The following is a 6,997-nucleotide window of genomic DNA, read 5'->3' on the forward strand; positions in this document are numbered from 1 at the left end:
CACACATGATAGGATTAGATACAGGGCTCAGCAGACAGTATCACACATGATAGGATTAGATACACAGCTCAGCAGACAGTATCACACATGGTAGGATTAGATACACAGCTCAGCAGACAGTATCACACATGATAGGATTAGATACACAGCTCAGCAGACAGTATCACACATGGTAGGATTAGATACACAGCTCAGCAGACAGTATCATACAGGATAGGATTAGATACACAGCTCAGCAGACAGTATCACACATGATAGGATTAGATACACAGCTCAGCAGACAGTATCACACATGATAGTATTAGATACACAGCTCAGCAGACAGTATCACACATGATGGGATTAGGTACACAGCTCAGCAGACAGTATCACACATGATAGGATTAGATACACGGCTCAGCAGACAGTATCACACATGATAGGATTAGATACACAGCTCAGCAGACAGTATCACACATGATAGGATTAGATACACAGCTCAGCAGACAGTATCACACATGATAGGATTAGATACACAGCTCAGCAGACAGTATCACACATGATAGGATTAGATACACGGCTCAGCAGACAGTACCACACATGATAGGATTAGATACAGGGCTCAGCAGACAGTATCACACATGATAGGATTAGATACACAGCTCAGCAGACAGTATCACACATGATAGGATTAGATACACAGCTCAGCAGACAGTATCACACATGATAGGATTAGATACACAGCTCAGCAGACAGTATCACACATGATAGGATTAGATACACAGCTCAGCAGACAGTATCACACATGGTAGGATTAGATACACAGCGCAGCAGACAGTATCGCACATGATAGGATTAGATACACAGCTCAGCAGACAGTATCACACATGATAGGATTAGATACAGGGCTCAGCAGACAGTATCACACATGATAGGATTAGATACACAGCTCAGCAGACAGTATCACACATGGTAGGATTAGATACACAGCTCAGCAGACAGTATCACACATGATAGGATTAGATACACAGCTCAGCAGACAGTATCACACATGGTAGGATTAGATACACAGCTCAGCAGACAGTATCACACATGATAGGATTAGATACACAGCTCAGCAGACAGTATCACACATGATAGGATTAGATACACAGCGCAGCAGACAGTATCACACATGATAGGATTAGATACACAGCTCAGCAGACAGTATCACACATGATAGGATTAGATACACGGCTCAGCAGACAGTATCACACATGATAGGATTAGATACAGGGCTCAGCAGACAGTATCACACATGATAGGATTAGATACACAGCTCAGCAGACAGTATCACACATGATAGGATTAGATACACAGCTCAGCAGACAGTATCACACATGGTAGGATTAGATACACAGCTCAGCAGACAGTATCACACATGATAGGATTAGATACACAGCTCAGCAGACAGTATCACACATGGTAGGATTAGATACACAGCTCAGCAGACAGTATCACACATGATAGGATTAGATACAGGGCTCAGCAGACAGTACCACACATGATAGGATTAGATACACAGCTCAGCAGACAGTATCACACATGATAGGCTTAGATATACAGCGCAGCAGACAGTATCACACATGATAGGATTAGATACACAGCTCAGCAGACAGTATCACACATGATAGGATTAGATACACAGCTCAGCAGACAGTATCACACATGATAGGATTAGATACAGGGCTCAGCAGACAGTATCACACATGATAGGATTAGATACACAGCTCAGCAGACAGTATCACACATGATAGGATTAGATACACAGCTCAGCAGACAGTATCACACATGATAGGATTAGATACAGGGCTCAGCAGACAGTATCACACATGATAGGATTAGATACACAGCTCAGCAGACAGTATCACACATGATAGGATTAGATACACAGCTCAGCAGACAGTATCACACATGATAGGATTAGATACACAGCTCAGCAGACAGTATCACACATGATAGGATTAGATACACAGCTCAGCAGACAGTATCACACATGATAGGATTAGATACACGGCTCAGCAGACAGTACCACACATGATAGGATTAGATACACAGCTCAGCAGACAGTATCACACATGATAGGATTAGATACAGGGCTCAGCAGACAGTATCACACATGATAGGATTAGATACACAGCTCAGCAGACAGTATCACACATGATAGGATTAGATACACAGCTCAGCAGACAGTATCACACATGATAGGATTAGATACAGGGCTCAGCAGACAGTATCACACATGATAGGATTAGATACACAGCTCAGCAGACAGTATCACACATGATAGGATTAGATACACAGCTCAGCAGACAGTATCACACATGATAGGATTAGATACAGGGCTCAGCAGACAGTATCACACATGATAGGATTAGATACACAGCTCAGCAGACAGTATCACACATGATAGGATTAGATACACAGCTCAGCAGACAGTATCACACATGATAGGATTAGATACACAGCTCAGCAGACAGTATCACACATGATAGGATTAGATACACAGCTCAGCAGACAGTATCACACATGATAGGATTAGATACACGGCTCAGCAGACAGTACCACACATGATAGGATTAGATACACAGCTCAGCAGACAGTATCACACATGATAGGATTAGATACAGGGCTCAGCAGACAGTATCACACATGATAGGATTAGATACACAGCTCAGCAGACAGTATCACACATGATAGGATTAGATACACAGCTCAGCAGACAGTATCACACATGATAGGATTAGATACACAGCTCAGCAGACAGTATCACACATGATAGGATTAGATACACAGCTCAGCAGACAGTATCACACATGGTAGGATTAGATACACAGCGCAGCAGACAGTATCGCACATGATAGGATTAGATACACAGCTCAGCAGACAGTATCACACATGATAGGATTAGATACAGGGCTCAGCAGACAGTATCACACATGATAGGATTAGATACACAGCTCAGCAGACAGTATCACACATGGTAGGATTAGATACACAGCTCAGCAGACAGTATCACACATGATAGGATTAGATACACAGCTCAGCAGACAGTATCACACATGGTAGGATTAGATACACAGCTCAGCAGACAGTATCACACATGATAGGATTAGATACACAGCTCAGCAGACAGTATCACACATGATAGGATTAGATACACAGCGCAGCAGACAGTATCACACATGATAGGATTAGATACACAGCTCAGCAGACAGTATCACACATGATAGGATTAGATACACGGCTCAGCAGACAGTATCACACATGATAGGATTAGATACAGGGCTCAGCAGACAGTATCACACATGATAGGATTAGATACACAGCTCAGCAGACAGTATCACACATGGTAGGATTAGATACACAGCTCAGCAGACAGTATCACACATGATAGGATTAGATACACAGCTCAGCAGACAGTATCACACATGGTAGGATTAGATACACAGCTCAGCAGACAGTATCACACATGATAGGATTAGATACAGGGCTCAGCAGACAGTATCACACATGATAGGATTAGATACACAGATCAGCAGACAGTATCACACATGATAGGATTAGATACACAGCTCAGCAGACAGTATCACACATGATAGGCTTAGATATACAGCGCAGCAGACAGTATCACACATGATAGGATTAGATACACAGCGCAGCAGACAGTATCACACATGATAGGATTAGATACAGCTGCTCAGCAGTCAGTATCACACATGATAGGATTAGATACACAGCTCAGCAGACAGTATCACACATGATAGGATTAGATACAGGAGCTCAGCAGACAGTATCACACATGATAGGCTTAGATATACAGCGCAGCAGACAGTATCACACATGATAGGATTAGATACACAGCTCAGCAGACAGTATCACACATGATAGGATTAGATACACAGCTCAGCAGACAGTATCACACATGATAGGATTAGATACAGGGCTCAGCAGACAGTATCACACATGATAGGATTAGATACACAGCTCAGCAGACAGTATCACACATGATAGGATTAGATACAGGGCTCAGCAGACAGTATCACACATGATAGGATTAGATACACAGCTCAGCAGACAGTATCACACATGATAGGATTAGATACACAGCTCAGCAGACAGTATCACACATGATAGGATTAGATACACAGCTCAGCAGACAGTATCACACATGATAGGATTAGATACACAGCTCAGCAGACAGTATCACACATGATAGGCTTAGATACACAGCGCAGCAGACAGTATCACACATGATAGGATTAGATACACAACTCAGCAGACAGTATCACACATGATAGGATTAGATACACAGCTCAGCAGACAGTATCACACATGATAGGATTAGATACACAGCTCAGCAGACAGTATCACACGATAGGATTAGATACACAGCTCAGCAGACAGTATCACACATGATAGGATTAGATACACAGCTCAGCAGACAGTATCACACATGATAGGATTAGATACACAGCGCAGCAGACAGTATCACACATGATAGGATTAGATACACAGCTCAGCAGACAGTATCACACATGATAGGATTAGATACACAGCTCAGCAGTCAGTATCACACATGATAGGATTAGATACACTGCTCAGCAGACAGTATCACACATGATAGGATTAGATACACAGCTCAGCAGACAGTATCACACATGAAAGGATTAGATACACAGCTCAGCAGACAGTATCACACATGATAGGATTAGATACACAGCTCAGCAGACAGTATCACACATGATAGGATTAGATACAGGGCTCAGCAGACAGTATCACACATGATAGGATTAGATACACAGCTCAGCAGACAGTATCACACATGATAGGCTTAGATACACAGCGCAGCAGACAGTATCACACATGATAGGATTAGATACACAGCTCAGCAGACAGTATCACACATGATAGGATTAGATACACAGCTCAGCAGACAGTATCACACATGATAGGATTAGATACAGCGGCTCAGCAGACAGTATCACACATGATAGGATTAGATACACAGCTCAGCAGACAGTATCACACATGATAGGATTAGATACACAGCTCAGCAGACAGTATCACACATGATAGGATTAGATACACAGCTCAGCAGACAGTATCACACATGATAGGATTAGATACACAGCTCAGCAGACAGTATCACACATGATAGGATTAGATACAGTGGCTCAGAAGGCAGTATCACACATGATACGATTAGATACAGTGGCTCAGCAGACAGTATCACACATGATAGGATTAGATACACAGCTCAGCAGACAGTATCACACATGATAGGATTAGATACACAGCTCAGCAGACAGTATCACACATGATAGGATTAGATACACAGCTCAGCAGACAGTATCACACATGATAGGATTAGATACAGTGGCTCAGAAGGCAGTATCACACATGATACGATTAGATACAGTGGCTCAGCAGACAGTATCACACATGATAGGATTAGATACAGAGCTCAGCAGACAGTATCACATAAGATACGATTAGATACAGGGCCCAGCAGACAGTATCACACATGATTGGATTAGATACACAGCTCAGCAGGCAGTATCACACATGATTGGATTAGATACAGGGCCCAGCTCGCTGACATTGCGGCTCCAGCGCTGGACCCAGGAAAGATAAGAATAATCATTTTGCTTCTTTATGTGTTACTGATTATTTTTGTGTGTTTGTGTTATTTTACAGGTTCGGTTGTTGGACTTCGGATTCGAGGACTTCTATGATGGCGTTTTTTTTATTCTCAATAAAATGGTTAATGGGGTTGTGTTTTTTTATTTCAATAAAATATTTTTTCTATGTGCTTGTATCTTTTTAAACTTTATTATCACCGCCTTAGTAATGGCTGATTGACAACCTCCATTACTAAGGCGAGGCTTAATGTTAGCCGATGCAGAGGCCAACACTAACCCCCATTATTACCCCAGTACCCACCGCCACCAGGGGTACTGGGAAGAGCCGGGTACGAACCAGTACCTGACCATCTGTAGTGACGGGCAGGCACCGGGGTGGCCGCAGGCTGGTAGTATTAGGCTGGGGAAGGCCAAACACAGTGGCCCTTCCCACCCTGGTAATGCTGCCTGCTGCTGCTGTGTTGTATCTGGCTGGTTATGAAAATTGGGGGGGGACCCCACATCGTTCCTTCCATTTTTTTTTTTAAATGACGTGGGGTCCCCCCCATTTTTCATAACCAGTCAGATACAATAAAGCAGCAGCAGCCTAGCATCACCAGGGTAGGAAGGGCCACTGTTTTTGGCCTTTCCCCTCCTGATAATACCAGCCTGCGGCCACCCCAGTGGCCGACCATCACTACAGATGGTCAGGTACTGGTTCGTACCCGGCTCTTCCCAGCACCCCTGGTGGCGGTGGGTACCGGGGTAATAAAGGGGGTTAGTGTTGGCCTCTGCACCGGCTAACACTAAGCCCCGCCTTAGCAATGGAGGTTGTCAATCAGCCGGCGGCCATTACTAAGGCGGTAGTAATATAGTTTAAAAAAAAACACAAAGACATAGAAAAAATATTTTATTGAAATAAAAAAAAAAACCCACAACCGTCATTAACCATTATACTGATAATAAAAAAAAGCTGTCATCGAAGTCGTCCTGGAATCCGCCGTAGTCCAACGACCGAACCTGTAAGAAAACACACAAAAAATGATTAGTAACACGTGTGATACGGTCTGTGGGACCCTGTATCTAAGCCTACCACAACGTAGGCTTAGATACAGGGTCCAGCAGACAGTAATCTTATACAGTATAAGATTACTGTGTGCTGGGGCCCTGTATCTAAACCTACAGTGTGGTAGGCTTAGATACAGGGCCCAGCAGACAGGATCACACATGGGCCATGTATCTAAGCCTACCATGTGATTGGCTTAGATACAGGGCCCACCAGACAGGATCACACATGGGCCATGTATCTAAGCCTACCATGTGATTGGCTTAGATACAGGGCCCAGCAGACAGGA

Source organism: Rhinoderma darwinii, unplaced genomic scaffold (assembly GCF_050947455.1).
Source record: "Rhinoderma darwinii isolate aRhiDar2 unplaced genomic scaffold, aRhiDar2.hap1 Scaffold_42, whole genome shotgun sequence".
Lineage (NCBI taxonomy): Eukaryota > Metazoa > Chordata > Amphibia > Anura > Rhinodermatidae > Rhinoderma > Rhinoderma darwinii.